General features: G+C 42.5%; 1 protein-coding gene across 7 annotated transcripts in view; it reads left to right on the forward strand.

Moving 5' to 3' along the window:
- The first annotated feature begins 1,403 nt into the window (after window positions 1–1,403).
- LOC121569141 (microtubule-associated protein 4) overlaps window positions 1,404–22,341 on the forward strand; it is a 143,914-nt gene continuing 122,976 nt past the window's right edge. For 2 of the 7 annotated variants that reach the window (XM_041879814.2, XM_041879816.2), the window contains exon 1: window positions 1,436–1,611. The gene's annotated coding sequence lies outside the window, so the exon portion shown is untranslated. Of the gene's footprint in view, window positions 1,612–22,341 lie in introns of all 7 variants that reach the window. The other 5 variants (XM_041879815.2, XM_041879813.2, XM_041879817.2 and 2 more) reach the window with 4 other exon arrangements.

A 22,341-nucleotide genomic window follows, 5' to 3' on the forward strand; every position in this document is an offset into this window, starting at 1 on the left:
TCAAAATTGTGAAAGTCTTCAATGGCGCTGCCCATGCTAAAACAAGATTTTGGGCACTAGAGTCCTCTATCTATCTCTATGCGTCCACCACTGAAAGGTGAGCTTTTGGCCATGCGATGGCGACATTGTATAATTTAACGCAAAGTGTTGAAATAGTCACTGAAATAGTTTCCAAACCAGGTGTTATAATGTTAATGGTTACAGTTCAAAACTGAAACATTACGTTCTGTTACAAAGTAATGCAGTAACTTAGTGTCAGGGTAAGTTTATGTAAGTTATGGTAATTTTCTATGCCTTTTTGGATGAGATATTAAGCATATTCTATAGCAATAACTGCCATTTACAACATGTATACAGTTTATAAAGGATATTATGATTTAGCAATTTCAACAGCCAACACTGCTCATTAAGTCGAATAATAAGATTAGGCCTAGGCCCTATGCTATAGCCTAGCAAGCCCATAGGCCTAATGAATAATTAACTTTTTTATGTATTCGAATTTAAAACTTGCATCGTCACACCACACAATTGGCTTGTTTGAGTGGTAAGGCTGAAGCAACAAACTGCAGACGAAAGTCGAGGAGTGAAGTCGGGGAGGTGCATCTGCGACAGCCGAAAGTCGGACACTGATTTGGTTTTCCAACAGGAAGGCTCAATGCAACATGGCAGTGTTGCCATTGTTTATAAAAGTTTTTTTTTGAAATGTCGAAATAAACATGTCTCCAACCTCCATATCACACACTGTAAATGTATGTGCGTAGGCTGACATTGTACTATTAATTGGGGAGAGAGAGACTCAAATATTACATTCATTTGTACACTACACATAATTGCGGCAAAGTTGCTTCCTGTTTCAGTAACGTCTTTGGTCCCGTTCGCGTCAGTCAAACAAAAACACTAATGATTGGTTGACAATTAGTGCCTCCCACAATGCAGGCGATGGCTGCAAGTTGCAGCTGGTAGGGAGCAACTACAGAAAATTGCGGTTGACTGCAGTTGAAACTTCATGACCTTTGATCATAGGGTTGTTGTAAAGTGAATGTAGGCGCAAGTCAGACATTTTTTTATCTCCATAATGCAACACAATTTGAAAGGCGTGACCACCGTCTTGATAAAAGTGATCTGCTCCAACGCGCCCAATAGCATTGATATATGATCTAGCCAGGGAGACTATCCGCCAGCGACATTCTGACGTTTTAGTCGGGTTGCGTGATATTCTTCAATGGCTGTTCTTATGGGTTGCCGTTTTCAGCCAGTGTTCCTTACAATGATTGGGCCCATACTGTCCCGTAAAAGGAGTCAAACTTACTCATTGTACGTTCCGGTTGTCTATCAAAAGTACATAACAGCGCCGAAGGAAACCGTCAGGGCGTTCCTTGTAAAATACGAAGTTATGATTGGAAGTAGCGTCTGTCAAAATGTTTTTTCCCCATTATCATTGGATGAAATTGCAGTCAGCTGGTATTTTTGGATTTTGATTGGAGGAAACTGTCTGTGGGCGTTAATGTTACCCTGCGGTCATTGAAGTGCAGTACGGGAGGGCGGATCTTCATCTTGGTGGCAGCTACACTCCGAGACTCCCGACAAACTGTCAAAAATATTCAGCAAACGGTGAGTCAACTCAAAAATAAACACAGCCTTTTATTGGGCAACTCATCTACGTACCTCGGGTTGTGGTTATCATGTTGTTCTGATACGGTTTGTTGATTTATCAGTGAAGAAGGGACGGTGGATTTTGGATGAGAAATACGCACGGTACACATCATAGCAAGAAGTGCATGGCTGAAGTCGCAGTGTCACACCCGAGTGTCACAGCGCAGGAGTTATGGCTGTACGCAAAGTTATGCACGTTTGTGTGTGTGTGGCCATAACGTCATTCAATTAGGGCTAAGCAACTGCGCACATGGTTCCTATTCGTATAAGCCTTTATAAAGTGCAATTCAATTCCCCATGGTATGGTAGTGTTTTTCTTTTTCGGGGGGCTTCAGCTCAGTCGGGATCTCCCGCAGAGCTTCTTTGTATCCGACTGTTGACAAATGTGAACTTTGAATACACTGCAACATTGTAACATTTGGATCATTTCGATGTGACCATTTTCAGTTTTGACTGTACAGCCTAAGTAAAATGTAGTTTTACTTTCCTATAAGGCTGGCCTAGGCTACGTGTTATGCTCTGATATAGTTAGCGGATTAAACTCAACGATTTATGATGGAGTTGAGTGGCGACTAGTGTTGGTTTTTATAAAAAAACAAGAACAATCTTGTGTTTAATTGCGGGCTATTCTTTGGGTGCTGAAATCGGTAATTTTGTATAAAAACGTCATTTTATATGACGGAGCTCGTCTGCCCACACTAGTTGCACGCTCAACTCCATCACAAATCGTGGAGTTGAGTCTAATCTGCTATGATTTAAATGAATATAATCTCCAAAACAACCTTCAGGCCTACTGCACAGCAGTTGAGATATTGCACTGTAGCCAGAAAGCAGTTTATCTTCAACATGTGCTGTCGGCTTAGGGCAGTTATTGACAATTATATCTTTCACTGCCATGTGTTTCAAAGTGCAGTCTGTAGGCCTATCCATGAAAAGGAACATGTACCTGCTGCTCACTGGCCACCCCATTGCCTCACATTATTGTAAACACTGAGCTACTTTCTCTCAGTGTTGGGCTGCCTATTCGATTTCTGTACATTATTATCAGCCCGTAGGCCTCTTGTGATGCCACTGAAGAGTTAACCATATCTCCTAGATATTGATGATAGGAATGATAAGAGGAAGAGCAGAGCGAGGATTATTCTTGTTATTAGAGAGGAGTGTGGATCCTGCAGTGGTACTGGACAATCCACCCCAGATTACTACAGGCAGGAATCAGAGGTGGGTCTGTCTAACCCAGCGGTGGCTTCATTACCGGCTACATTCTGTCTGATTGTCAAATGATATATTTTACCTATAGAAACATCCTCGCAGGTGAGGGTAACACTTTACATTAAGATGCTCTTATACATATGAGTGATGCTGTAATTACTACAGTATTAATGTTGTTGTTGTTGTTACTAATTATGGTATTATTACAGAATAGCAACTTTAATGTAAAGTATTACCAAGGGGGCAGGTAGCCTGTCGGTTAGAGTGTTGGGCCAGTAACCGAAAGGTTGCTGGTTCGAATACCCAAGCCGACAAGGTGAAAAATCTGTTGATGTGCCCTTGAGCAAGGCACTTAACCCTAATTTGCTCCAGGGTTGCCGTACTACTATGGCTGACCCTGTAAAATAACACATTTCACTGCACCTATCTGGTGTATGTGACAATAAAAAGCATCTTTATCTTAAGTGTGCATATGTTTTCTCCCTTTCTTTGACACAGTTAGAGAAATGTCCGGGACAAATCCACGCATTCATATCAGACCGAATTGGGCCATTGAGGTGGAGGCCTGATCTAATCTGCGTGTTTGTCGGTTTCCATTTCTTTGTCTCGTGGCCCATGCTAGCTTGTAGCATAGCTGAGCTAAGAGGAAAGAATGTTAGGCTGTGGATTTATCATGCAGACATGTACTCATTGATGTTTTCGCATACCAAGGATAACTTCTGGACTTGCACTTTTGTCCTGACCTGGAAAGGTTCCACTAGGATTACTGTGTCATATGTCAAAGATGTAAAAATGAAAGTAGCCTATCTAGCCTGCCCTGGGTAAAAGTCTGGTAACCCTTAGTGACATTTGGTTAGGTTGTCAACTGTGTAACTTCATGCATCCCCTTCTCCTAGTACAACAATTCAAACAGTGGTGATTTCATTAACCATGCTCACATTGTTGTAAAAAAAACAAATTGATATCTATTTTTGGTTGAAACTACCCATTTTATTGTCCTATTTGGTCCTGTTTGGTCTCTATGTCCCAGTGCCTGTAAATGTATTAGCTCTTTCAGCTTCTAGCTGTCTAAACAGGAGCAGGCAACCTGGAAGCTACAAAGTAATCACCCCATCCAGGACTTCCCAGGCGGCACAATAAAAAAGCGCTTTGGTTTGGAATGTATTTATTCAGAAACGCACCTAGTGGATTGTGGAAGCTTTGGTTTGGAATGTATTTATTCAGAAACGCACCTAGTGGATTGTGGAAGCTTTGGTTTGGAATGTATTTATTCAGAAACGGACCTAGTGGATTGTGGAAGCTTTGGTTTGGAATGTATTTATTCAGAAATGCACCTAGTGGATTGTGGAAGCTTTGGTTTGGAATGTATTTATTCAAAAACGCACCTAGTGGATTGAGGAAGCTTTGGTTTGGAATGTATTTATTCAGAAACGCACCTAGTGGATTGTGGAAGCTTTGGTTTGGAATGTATTTATTCAGAAACGCACCTAGTGGATTGTGGAAGCTTTGGTTTGGAATGTATTTATTCAGAAACGCACCTAGTGGATTGTGGAAGCTTTGGTTTGGAATGTATTTATTCAGAAACGCACCTAGTGGATTGTGGAAGCTTTGGGTTGGAATGCTACAGGGAGGAGTCACCGACAGAGAGAGGAATCCTAAGGTCAGAGCGCACGTTCACTGCAAAGGGCAAAAGTGACAAGAAATGTCAGCTTTGGGGCGGAGAACCTAACCTTTTACGGCTGTCAGTCGACAGTGTCTACATGCCTCAGGAAGAAGAAAATCTAAAACACAAACAAAACTTTTGGGAAAATTCATCAGGTGGATTTGTAATGTCATTACACTATCACAAGTTACGTTCTTTATATATCATGCCCTGCAAAGCTGAATGCTTCTCTGTTACACATGGCATGACTTACTACACTCTCTGGAGTTAAAATGTAACAAAATTAGCTTATCTAAAGCTCGACAGCACTGTTGGGAAACGTACCAAGTCTGTGTTAAAAAGATCTACAACTGTCATTCTTTTAAATTAGAAGTGAAAGGGCTATAGCAATAACATGAAGGCTACCTCAATAGAGACTGATGTGCATAGTGTGCAGTGACACGATCTTTAGATAAAATCATTTTAGGTGAGCTCGAACTACACGCATGGGACACATTTTCATTATGCACTAAAACCCTCACTTGCATGCTTGGATTATTACACAAGGACGGTTATTAGAAAATGACTGAATTAAATTGAGGTTATCAGGAAGGGTACGAATAAATGAACGAGCATACTAGGTGAGAGGGGCCCTTGATTATCCTCCCAGTCTGCCAGCGGCAGGTAGCTTAGTGGGTAAGAGCGTTGTGCCAGTAACCGAAAGGTCGCTGGTTCTAATCCCCGAGCCGACTAGGTGAAAAATCTGTCGATGTGCCCTTAAGCAAGGCACTTAACCCTAATTGCTCATGTAAGTCGCTCTGGATAAGAGCGTCTGCTAAATGACTAAAATGTAAATAAGGGGAAACCAATTGAGTGGAACTAAGAACTCTCAATTCCTCTCCACTCTCCCCCACTGCTAATCTGGTCTGATCTGTGTCTCCCATCCCTGTGGCTGCTGCTCACCATGACTCTGCTAGCCTGGCCTGGATGACCCATCTGAAGTGGGGGTGCGCTTTTCTATAGAACCCTCGGCAGCGCGTTGTGCAGCAAAGATAGGATGTCAAGCCACAGTAACTTTAGACCTAGAGGCCTGGTCAACCCTAGAGAGACAGGCCTTCTCAAAGAGCCTGTCAATGGAGTTTGGGCCTATGTGAAGCCTGGGAAATCACACATTTATTCAGTATTTTCAAACAATGTAGTATTTTTGCCCCTCAATAAGCCTCCAATACAGCCATGATGCGAGTGGCTGACCTCAGAGGGCATGTGTGATGCTGTGCGGTCCAGTAGGGGCAGTACAGCTCACACTAGGCCAGACAAAGGACAGGGATGGGTCAGGGCCTGTGATGGATATCAGGCGGTGTCAGTACAGTGAGGCAATGGTAACCAAACAGAGGCTGTAGTGCTTAGAGAGTTAGCGTGACTGTCTTTAGTCCTGATTGCTGTATCATGGTGTAGTGTACCCCAGCCTCCTACCTCTGCCCCAAGCCACTGATTGTCATGACAACCAGGACACTGTCATTATTGCTGTTGGCCCAATCTGTAATTGATAGGATAAATTATCCATCATGCAATTACAGCAGCCCTGTGTCCTGTCCATCCGGTCAATCTGGATATTTTATGATCTGATGAGCATCCGTGAGCAGGGATCAATACTAAGGTCGCCTGATTTTATGGCCACTAACAGCACAGTTACCTGTGAATGTGAATATAGCCATAATCTGTTTATGTTATATACTGTTAAAACTATCTATAAGGACAGTTTATACCTGTGTAATAGTTACTGTTTTGGCCTAATGGGTAGTTTGAATAGTTTCACTTACTTATACAATCATGTGTGATAATAAGTCAACTTTTTGTGGGCACATGCTCAAAGGCGATACATCATTGACAGGGAGAAGATGTTGTAAACCTAATGGGACAGGACTGTGTCTCCCTATAAAAGCATCAATCATTCACCCAATGGAACATCCCTCGCTTCATCTCTCCTAGCTCTGACTGTAACTGTCTCATTCAGACATGTTTGTGTGTTCGTTTTGGACCCATTCCAGGCAGTCTAATGTGCTGGCAGAAGGGTTCTTGTATTTCCAGGGTGCTCCGAATGGGACTGGAGTTGTACATTGTCTGCTGGCTGATTGGAAGAATATGGGTCTGTGATTGGATGGAACAATGGCCTATCTCAATTACGCTAGGTTGTCATTTCTGAGAGGATAATGAAGTGTTGTTGGCATTGTGTATAGCACCTCCAATATTTATTCTCACCTTGAAGTAGGTTGTGTTAGTTGGTGGTCGGTCATAGTTGTTACTTTTTCACACCTGGATAATAGCAAGAGGAATCAGTCCAAAGACGGCCATTTTACTTTGAGTTTTGTGGGATATCGATTGGTGATTTCTTAAGTGTTGTTTATGATTGTGCCAGATTGTGTTGTTTGAGCTTGTTCAGTATCGTTGTAGACAAGTTTCACCCATTCACATCTTGTGTTTCTATATTAGCCTATCAAATCACCATCCTCTTTTAGTTTGTTTGTGTTTTCTGCCAGTTCAAGGCAAAGCTCCCTCCCTCCATTTGGCAGTGCATCAACAGAAACCTTTCTAGTTTACATGAATTATGCATTCATAATCACTGGTCTTAAACCACGTCAATTGATCCATTATCAAACAGTACTATACTGTACAGCGCTTTGCTTGGGATCTCTTATGAAAAATTCAAAGCTTAGACTGCTACATAGACATTTTAAGTGCAAGCACTTTTTATCAAAACAGTGAAAAACAACAGGAAGATAGGATGGATAGAAGGGCAGAGAACCAGGGACACAACAACTATGGAATGGAATGGAATGATGGTGAGGTTAGAATGTAAGGATGGGAAGAGTAGGAGATTGCTATATGGGACTTTAGTTAAATGGAGGATAAACCGGCGAGCGATATCATTCTGTGCTTTAAATTGGTTGGCTTTCGGCCAAGTAGTCATCCATGACTTTGAGATTGTGTGACAGCAGCGGCTGAATGAAGAATAGAGAGAAGGATGGCGAGAGATGAGAGGAAAGAGGAGTGAAGTGGCAAAGGTTTGGCGGGCGGTGTAATCCCCTGCAACAGGACAACGGTAGCAGCTGGGCCGCAGCTCGGCTTTAACTGTCAATCAGGCCTCCAGCAGAATTATAGCTACCGTGTCCCCTGGGACACATCCAACACCACCATTATCCACACACACACAGACACACACACAGACACACACACAGACACACAGACACACAGACAGACAGACAGACAGACAGACAGACAGACAGACAGACAGACAGACAGACATGCTATTAGTACCGTTACTTGACTCTCTTTTGGAGTACTTACTATTAACCATTAATACCACATAACATAGGACTGAGCTTTAGTTTATTTGTTCACTAATGTTCCCTCAGACTTAGTGTGTCTGCTACCTGTGTGTTAGTGTTTGTTTTGGGATTACAATTGTCCTTTGTGTGTGTGCTGCTGTGCGTTCCATTGCGATGTGTCAAGCCTCGCTCTGCAACAATGGGCAGCATAGTTTCCAATCCTGGCAAACACATAGACCCATAACTGTGTCAGTGTGTGTGTGAACGTTTAGGGTGGAAGTGTGGTGTGTGAGCGAGAGAGTACCTACATGCACATACGCGTAGGAGGGAGACATTGGGGAATTGGCACAGGGAATTCATTCTCTGTCACTCTCTCCTCTAACCCAACCCCAACCCTCACCCTCCCACACAGAGACTCAGACGAGAAAGAGGCCCAAGGAGGAGTGGAGAGTGGGATTGGTTAGTACAGGGTGTGGCAGTGGCTTCGGTACTGTCAGAGCAGAACTGTGCTCTCTCTCTCTCCCTCCTCCCTCTTCCAGAGTACAACCTAATGGGCTACATCAGGGTCTGAATTATATAGAACAGAAATGTCCCTGAGTGCACTAATACCATTAGGGAGAGGAGGACATAGCTACAACTCACAGGACCTCTCTATCTTTTTATATACAGTTGAAGTCGGAAGTTTACATACACTTAGGTTGGAGTCATTCAAACTTGTTTTTCAACCACTCCACAAATTTCTTGTTAACAAACTATAGTTTTGGCAAGTCGGGTAGGACATCTACTTTTTGCATGACACAAGTAATTTTTCCAACAATTGTTTACAGACAGATTATTTCACTTATAATTCACTGTATCACAATTCCTGTGGGTCAGAAGTTTACATACACTAAGTTGACTGTGCCTTTAAACGGCTTGGAAAATTCCAGAAAATGATGTCATGGCTTTAGAAGCTTCTGATAGGCTAATTGACATCATTTGAGTCAATTGGAGGTGTACCTGTGGATGTATTTCAAGGCCTACCTTCAAACGCAGTGCCTCTTTGCTTGACATCATGGGAAAATCAAAAGAAATCAGCCAAGACCAATATAACAAAAATTTGGTAGACCTCCACAAGTCTGGTTCATCCTTGGGAGCAATTTCCAAACGCCTGAAGGTACCACGTTCATCTGTACAAACAATAGTACGCAAGTATAAACACCATGGGACCACGCAGCCGTCATACCACTCAGGAAGGAGACGCGTTCTGTCTCCTAGAGATGAACGTACTTTGGTGCGAAAAGTGCAAATCAATCCCAGAACAACAGCAAAGGACCTTGTGAAGATGCTGGAGGAAACAGGTACAAAAGTATCTATATCCACAGTAAAACGAGTCCTACAGTGAGGGAAAAAAGTATTTTATCCCCTGCTGATTTTGTACGTTTGCCCACTGACAAAGAAATGATCAGTCTATAATTTTAATGGTAGGTTTATTTGAACAGTGAGAGACAGAATAACAACAAGAAAATCCAGAAAAACGCATGTCAAAAATGTTATAAATTGATTTGCATTTTAATGAGGGAAATAAGTAATTGACCCCCTCTCAATCAGAAAGATTTCTGGCTCCCAGGTGTCTTTTATACAGGTAACGAGCTGAGATTAGGAGCACACTCTTAAAGGGAGTGCTCCTAATCTCAGTTTGTTACCTGTATAAAAGACACCTATCCACAGAAGCAATCAATCAATCAGATTCCAAACTCTCCACCATGGCCAAGACCAAAGAGCTCTCCAAGGATGTCAGGGACAAGATTGTAGACCTACACAAGGCTGGAATGGGCTACAAGACCATCGCCAAGCAGCTTGGTGAGAAGGTGACAACAGTTGGTGCGATTATTCGCAAATGGAAGAAACACAAAATAACTGTCAATCTCCCTCGGCCTGGGGCTCCATGCAAGATCTCACCTCGTGGAGTTGCAATGATCATGAGAACGGTAAGGAATCAGCCCAGAACTACACGGGAGGATCTTGTCAATGATCTCAAGGCAGCTGGGACCATAGTCACCAAGAAAACAATTGGTAACACACTACACCGTGAAGGACTGAAATCCTGCAGCGCCCGCAAGGTCCCCCTGTTCAAGAAAGCACATATACAGGGCCATCTGAAGTTTGCCAATGGACATCTGAATGATTCAGAGGAGAACTGGGTGAAAGTGTTGTGGTCAGATGAGACCAAAATCGAGCTCTTTGGCATCAACTCAACTCGCCATGTTTGGAGGAGGAGGAATGCTGCCTATGACCCCAAGAACACCATCCCCTCCGTCAAACATGGAGGTGGAAACATTATGCTTTGGGGGTGTTTTTCTGCTAAGGGGACAGGACAACTTCACCGCATCAAAGGGACGATGGACGGGGCCATGTACCATCAAATCTTGGGTGAGAACCTCCTTCCCTCAGCCAGGGCATTGAAAATGGGTCGTGGATGGGTATTCCAGCATGACAAAACACATGGCCAAGGCAACAAAGGAGGCCTAGCCAGTCTCCAGACCTTAATCCCATAGAAAATCTGTTGAGGGAGCTGAAGGTTCGAGCCAAACGTCAGCCTCGAAACCTTAATGACTTGGAGAAGATCTGCAAAGGGGAGTGGAACAAAATCCCTCCTGAGATGTGTGCAAACCTGGTGGCCAACTACAAGAAACGTCTGACCTCTGTGATTGCCAACAAGGGTTTTGCCACCAAGTACTAAGTCATGTTTTGCAGAGGGGTGAAATACTTATTTCCCTAATTTCAAATGCAAATCAATTTATGCCATTTTTGACATGCGTTTTTCTGGATATTTTTGTTGTTATTCTGTCTCTCACTGTTCAAATAAACCGACCATTAAAATTATAGACTGATCATGTCTTTGTCAGTGGGCAAACGTATAAAATCAGCAGGGGATCAAATACTTTTTTCCCTCACTGTAGATCGACATAACCTGAAAGGCCACTCAGCAAGGAAGAAGCCACCGCTCCAAAACCACCATAAAAAAGCCAGACTACGGTTTGCAACTGCACATGGGGACAAAGATCGTACTTTTTGGAGAAATGTCCTCTGGTCTGATGAAACAAAAATAGATCTGTTTGGCCATAATGACCATCGTTATGTTTGGAGGAAAGGGGGGGGGCTTGCAAGCCAAAGAACACCATCCCAACCGTGAATCACGAGGGTGGCAGCATCATGCTGTGGGGGTTCTTTGCTGCAGGAGGGACTGGTGCACTTCACAAAATAGATGGCATCATGAGGAAGGAAAAGTATGTGGATATATTGAAGCAACATCTCAAGACATCAGTCAGGAAGTTAAAGCTTGATCGCAAATGGGTCTTCCAAATGGACAATGACCCCAAGCATACTTCCAAAGTTGTGGCAAAATGGCTTAAGGACAACAAAGTCAAGGTATTGGAGTGGCCATCACAAAGCCCTGACCTCAATCTTATAGAAAATCTGTGGGCAGAACTGAAAAAGCATGTGCGAGCAAGGAGGCCTACAAACCTGACTCAGTTACACCAGCTCTGTCAGGAGGAATGGGCCAGAATTCACCCAACTTATTGTGGGAAGCTTGTGGAAGGCTACCCGAAATGTTTGATCCAAGTTAAACAATTTAAAGGCAATGTTACCAAATACTAATTGAGTGTATGTAAACTTCTGACCCACTGGGAATGTGATGAAAGAAATAAAAGCTGAAATAAATAATTATCTCTACTATTATTCTGACATTTCACACTCTTAATATAAAGTGTTGATCCTAACTGACCTAAGACAGGGAATTTTTACTAGAGTTTAAATGTATTTTGCTAAGGTGTATGTAAACTTCCGACTTCAACTGTATCTCTTTCTTTCACTCTCATGTCCTCTCTCCTTAATGGATCTCTCTCTCTCGCTCTCTCTCTCTCTCTCTCTCTCGCTTTCCTCCTTGCTTAATCATTGTAGGTCTTTCTGTCTCTGTATTTCTCGCTTTCTGTCTTTCTCTCTTTGTTGGTCTGTTTCTCTCGCTCTCTCTCTCTCTCACTCACACACACACACTCTGGGCCAGACACTGGTCCTTTCTCCGGCCCCTGACACAGGCCTACTGTGGGGTTAACAAGCCAGGCATCAGGCCCAATTCCCACTACAAGAGATGGAGAGTCTGAGGAGCTGAGTGGCAAAAGAGATTTTTACTTTTCAATTCACATTCCATCATTGCTTTCCAGTAGCCACTAGCCAGTAAGCACAAACTATTTAACAATCCAAGCAACTTTTCTTCTAAAACCTATTACAATTAGGGCTTGGCGATATATCAAATTAATTTGATTAATTTGAATGTATGTTTTAGAACGAAATTCCAAATGCCTGTATCGCAATAATCTTTTTTTTTTTTTTTTTAGCGTTTCAGTCCGCTTGTTCTCATGTTGTCTTTTTGGTCTCGTCTCCTTCGCTCCTTCTGTGCTGTGTACACCTTCCTGTTTACACACACCAAGCCCCTCCCCCTGCCACTCACAACAACAAAGATGAGAGATCACTTCTTCCTCTCTGACAAGCGGTTTCAACTCGCTATTTGCTTTTGAGATTTGTTCCAACAGAATCGGTCATATGGACACTGAAACACATTGAGATATTATATTTCTGTAATAGAGGAGAAGTGACCCTTTCTAACGGTACCCTTTTTTTGTCTCATCTAGGACTGTTACGGTTACCGTATTACCGCCACACCAGCGTTCACAAGTTATGATGGCAGTCAAATTCCACATGACAGTTTAGTCACGGTAATTAGGCTTCTCCAAGCTCTGATGCTGCTGATGGTCATTAGGAGCCTACCAAACGTGCTAACATCCTGGTACTCAGCACTTTATTGTCCCTCTAATCACTCTGACATCAATGCAAATGTTATCGAAAATCAAATCAAACACTTCATGAGAGGCCATGAGCTCATGTTGCGCAACATTTCTATACGCTATGAAATTGCATGAGAAAACAGAGTGATGGTCTCTATTAAAAAGAGAAGGATCCCATCAGGTACTATATTTATTTCTCAACTTTCCTAATATTAGGCACAATGCTTCTCTTTACACCAGGATGGCATGAAAATGAACCACGGGAATAGCGTCATCCATTCGCTATTTAAGTGTATAGGTGACATGTATTTTTTTCCGCTGCCCCTGTTTCGAGACAGGTGCATGATAATGGTCCATTCTAAATCAAAACTAATTTCACACATATATTATTTAGTATATCTAAAGACAAGATTAAATCAAGAATAGTCTGATAGGTGACAATATTAACCCATCATTTGTGAATGATATGTTTGCCGCCGGGAAATTCAAGGCATTATCAAGTGCTTGTCAAAATGTAGAGCTCATGCCTTTCATGCAACTTCTTTCAAATCATCATTAGAGTCGCATCATGCAGCCTTAGAATATATAAAAAATCTAAACATATAACCCAACATTTGTATCACAAGCAAAGTGGCCAAATAACTTCTTAAAATTAAGCAAATTAATCCACTTTACAACGGGTGTAGAGCCTAACTGGCATACATATGCAGCGCGTGAGTTTCAAGTTTGGGGAAGATAATTCTCACCATGAAAATGCACCTTTATAGTAAAAGCATTACACGCATAATCACACTTGCAGTCACTTTTGAGAATTGTGTTTTCCTGCTAATGGAACATTCCTGCTTATACAGTGGGGGAAAAAAGTATTTAGTCAGCCACCAATTGTGCAAGTTCTCCCACTTAAAAAGATGAGAGAGGCCTGTAATTTTCATCATAGGTACACGTCAACTATGACAGACAAAATTAGAAAAAAAAATCCTGAAAATCACATTGTAGGATTTTTTATGAATTTATTTGCAAATTATGGTGGGAAAAAAAGTATTTGGTCAATAACAAAAGTTTCTCAATACTTTGTTATATACCCTTTGTTGGCAATGACACAGGTCAAACGTTTCTGTAAGTCTTCACAAGGTTTTCACACACTGTTGCTGGTATTTTGGCCCATTCCTCCATGCAGATCTCCTCTAGAGCAGTGATGTTTTGGGGCTGTCGCTGGGCAACACAGACTTTCAACTCCCTCCAAAGATTTTCTATGGGGTTGAGATCTGGAGACTGGCTAGGCCACTCCAGGACCTTGAAATGCTTCTTACGAAGCCACTCCTTCGTTGCCCGGGCGGTGTGTTTGGAATCATTGTCATGCTGAAAGACCCAGCCACGTTTCATCTTCAATGCCCTTGCTGATGGAAGGAGGTTTTCACTCAAAATCTCACGATACATGGCCCCATTCATTCTTTCCTTTACACGGATCAGTCGTCCTGGTCCCTTTGCAGAAAAACAGCCCCAAAGCATGATGTTTCCACCCCCATGCTTCACAGTAGGTATGGTGTTCTTTGGATGCAACTCAGCATTCTTTGTCCTCCAAACACGACGAGTTGAGTTTTTACCAAAAAGTTCTATTTTGGTTTCATCTGACCATATGACATTGTCCCAATCCTCTTCTGGATCATCCAAATGCACTCTAGCAAACTTCAGACGGGCCTGGACATGTACTGGCTTAAGCAGGGGGACACGTCTGGCACTGCAGGATTTGAGTCCCTGGCGGCGTAGTGTGTTACTGATGGTAGGCTTTGTTACTTTGGTCCCAGCTCTCTGCAGGTCATTCACTAGGTCCCCCCCGTGTGGTTCTGGGATTTTTGCTCACCGTTCTTGTGATCATTTTGACCCCACGGGGTGAGATCTTGCGTGGAGCCCCAGATCGGGGGAGATTATCAGTGGTCTTGTATGTCTTCCATTTCCTAATAATTGCTCCCACAGTTGATTTCTTCAAACCAAGCTGCTTACCTATTGCAGATTCAGTCTTCCCAGCCTGGTGCAGGTCTACAATTTTGTTTCTGGTGTCCTTTGACAGCTCTTTGGTCTTGGCCATAGTGGAGTTTGGAGTGTGACTGTTTGAGGTTGTGGACAGGTGTCTTTTATACTGATAACAAGTTCAAACAGGTGCCATTAATACAGGTAACGAGTGGAGGACAGAGGAGCCTCTTAAAGAAGAAGTTACAGGTCTGTGAGAGCCAGAAATCTTGCTTGTTTGTAGGTGACCAAATACTTATTTTCCACCATAATTTGCAAATAAATTCATTAAAAATCCTACAATGTGATTTTCTGGAAAAAAAATTCTCAATTTGTCTGTCATAGTTGACGTGTACCTATGATGAAAATTACAGGCCTCTCTCCTCTTTTTAAGTGGGAGAACTTGCACAATTGGTGGCTGACTAAATACTTTTTTTCCCCACTGTAGCCTACTGCCGTGTGCGCATTGCTGCGCTTATAATGTGAAGAAATAGCCCAATAGTTTATCAACATTTTAAGCTAAACGCTCTGATCTGTTGCGTTAGTCTTATTACTTAATTTTTTGTGGGGATGCTAGTGGTTGTATTAATTTGGGATCTATCGCATCCCACAACTGTCCCAGACTATGTTTGGAGTATTTATTTATCGCATAGAATAGATCAACTTTTGTACTATGGGGGATAATGGATTGACATAGGCTAGTGCTTTTACTGTTCGTTAGGCCTACTCATCTTGTTGGCTGACAAATTAAATATGGACATTTCTTCCAAATTCTTCAATATGCGCCTCGGAATTGGATAAGGACTCCGATGTCCCCGATATGTATGTCTTCATTTGTAGCCTGTGAGAAAGACCCGATCACGTGACAGAGAGCCATATGAGTGAGAAGTGCTTCGGTGTGCCCAGCCGGGAGAAGGGAATTATAATGATTATATTCAGCCCAAGGGCAGGACAGCCACTGGCCGCAAAAGGCCTGGATTTTTTTAGGGGACATTATGGGCACACAAAGGGGATGCCGCCAGGAAATTCGAGGCATTATCAAGTGCTTGTCAAATTTGAATGAGAGACTGATGAAGTGTGTACAGCCTGTGCAAAAAACTAAGCAGAGCTCATGCCTTTCATGCAACATTTTTCAAATCATCATTAGAGTCTCATCATGCAGCCTTAGAATGTATTGCAAATCAAATCAGGGCCTAACATCAGGACAACTCAGAGTATGCTAAATTTTCTTCATATCATGTTTCTTTAGACCTGTCTAAAATAAATAATGGATTTATTGTGAAGGATTTATTAGAGTTTTTAAAATGTAGATGTTCCAAAGGTCCGCATCAGTGGCTTTTAGGCTATGTGTGGAAGCCAGGAGATGCTAAATGTGTTTATGTTAATTAACGGTCAATTACCGTGAGACCGGCAGTTATTTGCTTGACAATCACTGGCTGACAAAATTTAATGACCGCCAAAGCCCTAGTCTCAACTACTCAAATTGCGCGCAGAACAGACACTACTAAAATGGGAGTATCAATAAACATTGATTCTGGAAAATCAATGCTCAATTTGTCACGCGCTTAATTGCGGTACCACGTGCTGCTGGCAGCATTTTAGCCAAATACTTTTATACTAGCTGTTTAGTCTGTGTTTTTATAAATGTGCAATAAGCATAAAACACAATTATATAAGGAATTGGCAACTAGTTCTCATTCTGAGAAATAAGGTAGGTCACTAGATTTCAACGTCTGAACAAAATGGACAGGCTAGCATGTAGGGCCGGGACGATACCAGTATCGCGATACTCGTTAGTATCGCTGCATCGCTGCAAGGAAACAAAACACGAAGCAAATTTAACTTCTTTAGGAAAACAGCCCTAATGTTGGAAACAAACATCATTATGTTGTCATCCAGAATCACATTTATTTTAAAGGACAAAGGAGTTTGGTCTGCTTTGTGGTTTCATTTTTTGCCATGGAAAAAATATTGCGATACTGGTATCATCCCAGCCCTACTAGCATGCTGTTCAAATAGTTGGTCAGAAGGGTGTGTTCATAACAATTAAACTGTTCTACCTTGTTAGCTAGCAAATAGATCCACGTTGGCTAGACTTGAAATATAAAGATTAGCTGGCTACTCACTAGTATGTGGTGCTTGAGATATTGTTTATGAGACCTGTGGTAATTTTCTATAATGCCTGCTACAAGAAGATAGTCAGTATTAGTGAATGTACATTATTCATGGTTCTGGTTAAATATGTAACAAAAAGGGCATTTTCATAGACTTGAAAGCCAGATCAGTGATTATTACATAAAAGCATGTTAAACTATTTTGATAAAATAATTACATTATTAGTGGGTCTTATGGTTGTGGAAGGCTTATATTTAGCCTAGGTATAATTTCACAAGCCGTGAATTCATTAGATTATTGCTGACTGTTTGAAATGCAGTGTATTTGACATTTTATTGTACAACAAAGCTTATTTAGAGAAAACATACGTTTGACAAAATCAAGATATGATTTTTAGGCCATATCACCCAGCCCTAATTACACTCTTGAATAATGTGACCATCCACAAGCATGTGCAGACATTTAAATTGTTTATTTTCTGTCCGTACACATTCAATTAGCTGTTAGTACTTTTATATTTGTATTCCCATACAAATATAAAAGTACAGTAACATTATCATACACTGTCATTGATATTATAATATATGCTACACAGCTAGGTAACATTCGCTAACAAGCTAGCTAGCTAGCTAGCTAAACAAAATAACTTCTGCACCTTCACAAACGTGCTGGCTGTAGCTGAATGCTGATGTTTAGCTAAACCATAGCTAGCACAAGCTCTTAGGCTTATACAAGCTATCGTATTAAAGTTACCATAGAACAAACCAACCTTCAGTTGATCAATATCATGGAAGTCATTATATGAGGTAAAAGCAAATTGCGACTGAAAATGTTAGTAATTCCCTGGGGAGTTGCTTCTTGCATGGACCTTGGTGGCTTAGTGCAGTCAAGCAAAAACGTCTAAATAAACACTTGAGATTTAAAGCTACGGCTACAATTTCAGAATGTAACAGGCTGTTACTATAATTTCAGATAAAAACTCCTTAAAACAAGTCTAAAAAAATAAGGAAAATGTCTGTATATTTGAGCTGTTTCTAAAACATTGCTATGCAATTAAAATGTTTACTGTAAGAGTGTTGGCTCAGTGAGACATTTCTGTTTACACTGCCCTGCTTAGAGGGGGGCAACTGTCGGGCGGGTGTCAGAGGTAGCGGTCAACACATGACAAGTTCGCAGGTTTACATTGCAGTCTAGTAAGGATTGTAGTCTAGTAAGTATGAATACCCTCTGTGTCTGGAGGGGGCAGCAAACCAAACTGGAGCAACAAGCACAATATTAGCATGAATCACACTGGGTCTTTATTTGATTTATTTACCCTTTATTTAACTAGGCAAGTCAGTTAAGAACGCTCAGTGAAGAGGTCTACACATCAAAGACATACACAGGCTCTTCAGAGGAAACACTTGTCTTTAATATGGAGATGACTGGATGTGTGCTGCCACTCCTCCTCCACAGGCAAGGACAAATGCACAAAAGGAACACATACACACACACACACACACACACACACACACACACACACACACACACACATTTATGCAAATACAATCTCTGTGGCACACATGCACACTCATACAAGAACATCTGCTGTTGCATTTACAGATTTGCTTACACATACACACACACAATCTGAGCACAGATGACCTGTCTCAGTAATCAGTGTGCCGCTGCAATGTCAGCTCAGAGGATAAGCCCCATCTCTCTCCCCTCCTCCTTTCTTCCCTCTCTCCTTCTCCTCCCTCTCTCCTTACGCAGCAGTTGGATGGCTGACAGCAGTTTTTTGGGAGGCCGTCGTGAGGGACCCCCCCCTCCCTCCCAAGGGCTCTGCTGTTCTTTTTACCATCGATTTACCCAGACATTGGGAAAGCAAACACACACCACACAGCAGGAAAGAGCAAACAGTGCTAGTTGATTTCCCTCCTGCTCATAAAGCCTTAGAGGATGACACCATTGCATTATTAATATGTTTCTGACATATTATTCATATGTGGAACATACACCACTCATCCCTGATTGAGTGATGGTTGTGTTGCAGCACGTAACCAGACTATTTTGGTCCATGTGACGTGCCATCCTGACATGTTGTTTTCCCCGTACCAGGAGAGGAATGGCACCTCTGTGAAAATTGCATTTTGACATGTGGGTGGGTGCGTGAATGTATGTGTTTGTGTGTGACAGTGACAAACCATCTGTCTTTGTCTGCAACATTCTGAGCAGCAGTAGTCAATGTGAACACCAGGTCCAAGTTGACCAGAGGAACCAAACTGTTTGAATCGGGTGATCACAGAAACCACACCATGACTGAATGAGTGCTATGCCACTGCTGGTGCTCTCCACAGTGTATAATCCACAGGCTTTGTTTTGAACTGGGCCTTCCTACCTGCTAAGACAGAGCCCTCATGAGACTAACCCTACACCAGAGAGCAGGACAACGCATGCTGGGGTTTCTATGGCTTGCTGACCTGGGGATTATTCAAAGGGCTGCAATGTTTAGAACACTACAGATAGAAACATAATGTATAGAGATGGTACAGTTCTAAATACCTAGCATAACAGGCAATCATGTCTGCTCTACTGAATGTATTTCTACCTGAACGTGCATCCCCCTGGAAGCTCCCATTAACCACAGTCCACGTCTACATCTAGGGCAAAGTGCCAATTTCAGTATGCGCTGGTGGGGATATTTAAGACCAACAGAAAGCTGGTCTTAGCGGTAACATGGTTGGTCATGGCATGGATATTGACAACGGGAGCGCAGCCTATCCAGCCGTGATGCACAGTGCCCATATGTACATGGAACAAGAGAGATGTGCTTTTTGTGCCGGTAAACATCGTATTTAAAAACATAATGTTTCATTAGATTAAAAACCAAGCATAGCCTCCCCTCCTCTCAATGAAGGTAGTTTTTTTTGTTGTCCTGCCCAATGCATTCGCCAAGTAGTCAAGACTGTCGATAAAGGGTTTGGCTCGTGAGACCGCTTTGAAATAAATCACCAAAGCTTTATTAAAAGATCAAGTTTGGTAGCAGCAGAACAGTGAGGACATCCCCTTTTTATGTATGTAGGCTATTACATTATTTTAGCCAGCTCCTGTTATTATTTTGGAAAACATGGTAGGCTATATGCCCACCATGGAACAAGAGATGAGATAATCCGGTGACACTCACATTAGAAACATTAAAGTTATTTTCCTGTAACAATTGCTTGTTTTCCATTTAGTTTGATTACAAAACAAACCCTTAGTAGGCTACCCTTATCCTTCTATAATGAAAGCTGGGTCAACAGCAAAGCGTATGGCTATTTCTATCCATATAATAGTCTACTTGTGACATTTTTGTCGACGTGCTTTTGCATTATTCACAATTCACATATCCCTACCTGCAGTGCATACTCCATTCGGCTTGTATCCCTACCTGCAGTGCATACTCCATTCGGCTTGTATCCCTACCTGCAGTGCATACTCCATTCGGCTTGTATCCCTACCTGCAGTGCATACTCCATTCGGCTTGTATCCCTACCTGCAGTGCATACTCCATTCGGCTTGTATCCCTACCTGCAGTGCATACTCCATTCGGCTTGTATCCCTACCTGCAGTGCATACTCCATTCGGCTTGTATCCATCCCCATGTCCAAAGAGCGCCTTTGTCCGGTTACCAAAGACTCGCTCCTCCAAACATAGGCTTAATTGTTTCAGTATAACGCCATATCAACGGTAGGCACGGCTATATCTTGCTTATTGAGAACGTGCCTTTATTTGAAGAGAAGTGCCATGCGTAAAGGCCTATACTAGTTAAAGCCAATTACAACAATGTTGACTGTCAACACTCCAAACATATTGAGCAAACACTGGATGTTATTTTAACAAATGTTTTACTGTTGCTGTCACTCATTACTGTAGCCTATGCTATTTAATAAAATGTAGTATCAATCCACAATGGACTACGACAAAAATATTCCGTCCCCCAGCCGAATTGGAGTTGATGGCAACGCTAAGACCGTCAATAACCTACAGAACTTGAGACAAACACATGCAGTATAAGCAATGGAACGCCTTGATTGACCAGTGTTCATTTATCAAAACCCAGCCCTTTCGCGCCACTGCCAGCTATTGCACTCATAATAACGGCTGTCAAAATAGCTCAAATATTCCTGACACACACCCGAACCTATAGCTCTACCGCCAGTGCTTAAATTTGCTATTGTGTTTGGTTTGTTAAAATAGAGTCCGTATAGTCTTGACTAAAAAGGTGGTTAGCCTTGTGTCCTGAGCACTGAGCAGGGGGAGCGTGCTTGGCCCATGGAGTCAGCCCTGTCAATCACACTGTGTCTGCCTCGGGGTAGGGCTACACACCAGGGAGGCGGAGCCTGAGCCTCTGATCTGTACAGCCGTACATCCGGATCATTAACGGCAGCCACACACACACACACACACTATACCTCACTTGTAGTTCACAGTGCCACACCTGTTACCCACATGAGACCCATTATCAGTGTGTGCAGACATACACACACACACACACACACCTCCCTGGGGTTCCTGTGTGAGGCAGGGCTGCCACCTCCCTGCATTCCTGAGAGAACTCGTCTCACATTGTCAGAGCTGTAGCCTCCAGGGTCTTTCTCTCTCTTTCATCTCTCTCTCTCTCACCCTCTCTCTCTCTCTCGCCCTCTCTCTCTCTCTCGCCCGCTCTCTCTCTCGCCCCCTCTCTCTCTCTCTCGCCCTCTCTCTCTCTCTCTCGCCCTCTCTCTCTCTCTCTCGCCCTCTCTCTCTCTCGCCCTCTCTCTCTCTCTCTCTCTCTCATTAACCTGTATGAAACAGTAACTCCATGCAGGCCTTTGTGGCAAAGCCTGACTGAACATATACCTCTCCACGCTACCACACTCTTACATAAACAACCCTAGCACAAAGAACTAGAGCCCTGCACATGCATGAATTTTAAGCCCGAGCCCTACCCATGCCCGACATTCAGGCCCTACCCAGGCCTGATTGCTTCTGCCAAAAATAAGGCCCTGTTCTGCCCGAACCCGAAATCAGAAATAACTTAAATTGTTAGTATCCATAGCAACGGCTCGGCCTTGGGCGGCTCAATGACGAGACGCAAAAGAGCAGTTAGCTGTTAACTAGCTACTTTTCGTCACTCTAAGCTGTGAAATAACCTCTCCTGTTGACTCTGACAATGTTCTGATCTTATATTTGATGAGGTTGAAGCACTTCTGACACGCTGCTACTTAATAATCTGAATGGAGTTGTTGTTATTTGCTGTAGGATTCAGAAGGGGAGAAAGTCCACAGTTCAAGTTATGTAGCTAGTCTCAATTAGCCTAGCTAACGTTAGCTAGATAGCTAGCCAGCTTTACTATCTTATTGTAGCTACTGTTATAATACGGTTATGTCTACTATAGTGTCATGCTTGTTGCCATGTCCTACACTTCTGTTTGTCAAGTTGAAGTACATCAATACAGGCCCATGTCAGCAATTTTTTGGGGGGGATTGGTAAGTTAGTCTAGCCAGCTATCTAGTAATAGACTTGTAGTAATCATGGTCGAATTACCAACTGGAGG

Source organism: Coregonus clupeaformis, chromosome 7 (genome assembly GCF_020615455.1).
Source record: "Coregonus clupeaformis isolate EN_2021a chromosome 7, ASM2061545v1, whole genome shotgun sequence".
Classification (NCBI taxonomy): Eukaryota; Metazoa; Chordata; class Actinopteri; order Salmoniformes; family Salmonidae; genus Coregonus; species Coregonus clupeaformis.